Source organism: Arachis duranensis, chromosome 3 (genome assembly GCF_000817695.3).
Source record: "Arachis duranensis cultivar V14167 chromosome 3, aradu.V14167.gnm2.J7QH, whole genome shotgun sequence".
In the NCBI taxonomy this organism is placed as follows: Eukaryota; Viridiplantae; Streptophyta; class Magnoliopsida; order Fabales; family Fabaceae; genus Arachis; species Arachis duranensis.
In genome coordinates this window covers 45,230,938-45,233,691 of record NC_029774.3, presented here as the reverse complement: position 1 = coordinate 45,233,691, position 2,754 = coordinate 45,230,938, and positions in this window count along the sequence as shown.

Genomic DNA, 2,754 nt, shown 5'->3' with positions numbered 1-2,754 from the left:
TGGAGGTTTCTTCTTACCATGCACTATTGGAAACCTGTTCATTAACAAAGGAATGTGCGATCTAGGAGCAAGCATAAATCTAATCCCATATTCTCTAGTGAAAAAGCTTGGCATAGAAGAGGTAAAACCAACAGAGATGACTTTGGAATTGGTGGATCAATCAATAGTCTATCCTAAGGGGCTGATTGAGAACCTTTTAGTTAAGGTTGGCAAGTTCATCTATCCAGCAGACTTTGTGATCCTGGATTCTTCAGAAAATGGAAATGACTCCATAATACTTGGTCGACCATTTTTGGCCACTGCTAGAGCCATTGTGGACATAGAGCAAGGAGAGTTAACCTTTAGGATGCATGAGGAGAGCATCATCCTGAAAGTCTTCCCAGAATTACAAAGGGATGAAGAAACAAGCAAAATGAGTGATGACCTCCTTTCAAAGCAATCAACTGAAAAGAAAGTGGAACAGAAAAACAAACAGATGCAAGAAGAAAAGGGGATTCACAAGGAAGCAGGGGTGATCAGCAAGAAGGAAGGCATCACAGCTCAGGTAACTGTCAAGAAAGGAAGATCAACAAGCAAGAAAAGGCTGAAGAGCAAGAAAAAGGCTCACAAAGGGTGGAAGAACAAGAAAATCCCAACTGAAGGATTTTCTAAGGGTGACAAGGTGCAACTAGTATATCAACAGCATGGAGCAGAGGATTATTACACTGTCAATCAAATACTTTCTCTTGAGCATATGGAAATTGAGCATCAAAGCACACAGAGAAAGCTGACAGTGAGAGGTGACAAGTTGAGACATCACCAACATCAACCACCTTAAAGGGAGGTCAATGTCAAGCTAATGACAATAAAAGAGCGCTTCATGGGAGGCAACCCATGGTTTAGGATTTCTGTCTTCTCCTTTATTTAATAAGCTATGATTCTCCTAAATATGGTTTTGAATTTTCATGCCTGGTAAATGCATATGTCATTTTGAAGCACATGGCAAACTTCTAAGTTTGGTGTACCTTAAGGCACACCCAAGTTCATTGTTCAAAGAAGAGGATTGTCTTTTAGAGCATATGCATAAGTCTTTTGATAAAGCATATGACCAAACACTAAGTTTGGTGTCCGCATATGCAACAAGGTTCAGAGGATCATTTTCTAAGCATGGACTCAAAACCATACAGATAAGAGATCATACATCAATTTGTTTTAAAAATGCATCAATTGTGAGAACGGTTTGCATTGTTAAGCCATTCCCTTAATAAAAGATAAGTTTGGTGTTCACCAACTTTTAACATTTTATTTAGGGACACAATTGATCACAAAAAATTTTTTTTAACTATTAAACAAACCAAAACAATCTATTTTATTATTGCAAACAAGTTGCCACGGTTATATTATATTCTAAGCTTGCTGTTTTGATTTATGTAGGAGAAAAAGGTTAAGACAAACACAAGGAGGAGCCACGGCTAGGAGGAGCTATGTGAGGGAGGTCACATGTGCCTAGGAGAACGTGCTCATGGGGAACAAAATTTGCATGCATGCAACATTGGACACCAAAGTGCATGCAGCCAATGGGAGGAGAATCCTCGTCAAGCCTCAACCATGCATGCAAGCCGTCCATCTCATGCATTCTTTGAATGAGCAAACCAATCTCAGCCCTTCATGAACACAAACGGTTCCCTCTTCATTCATTCATTGTGGTTTTGTTGAAAGGCTTGGAAACATGGCCTATAAATAGCCGTTGCACCAACACGGCATACACTTTCTTTTATTCAAGCCACTTTCATATTAAAACCATATTCTCTTCCACTTCCAAAAACTAACATAATCCCCTCACCTCACACATCAAAATCGAACCAAGATTCACCCCAAACACAACACATTTTTCTTCTATTCTTACTTCCTATTTCTTCTCACTTTAATTTTCAATGGCCTCCTCAAGCTCAAAAAGAAGGCCGGGAAAAGAACCAATGGAAATCAAACCTCCACCATTTGATGCAAGGAAGTTTAGATCCCAATTCCATGAAGGGAGATATCATAGGTTCATGGTGGCAAAGAATGTTATCTATGAGAAAGGCCTTGATTTGAGGGAAGGAGAGTACCCCATTATGAGGCAGATTACTAGAGAAAGAAGGTGGGAACTCTTGTGTGCTCCTCTGACTGACATCAGTGCTGTAATGTGTGTGCTCCTCTGACTGACATTAGTGCAGTAATGATCAGGAAATTCTATGCAAATGCTGCAAAAGAAAATAAAAATAGTGCTCCTTACACAAGCTATGTCAGAGGGGTTGAAGTGAGTTTTAGCCCTGCTGCTATCACAAGAGCCCTCAAGTTGAGAACCATAACCTATCCAGAGCTTAGTTATGGGGCTAGATTGCAACGGGAAAATAATCCTGATGAGATCCTGCAAGGGATATGCATGGAAAATACAGATTGGGAAAGAGATTCAAAGGGGGTTCTAAGTCACATAAGGAGAATAAATCTTACTCCTGTGGCTAAAGGATGGTTTGAAATAGTGAGGAGATCTATCCTTCCAACTGGAAATGCCTCTTGGGTCACAATCAAAAGAGCACTCTTGACACACTGCATCTTGCATGGGGGTGAGATCAATGTTGCACAACTCATAGCCGACAGCATTCAAGAAATGGCCGATAGCACAAGCAAATCAAAAGGTCTTGGACATCCAAGCACCATCCAAAGGCTATGTAACAGAGCTAATGTAATCTTTGAAGATGAGGACACAACAAAAGTGAAAGTAGGAAAAGGAAT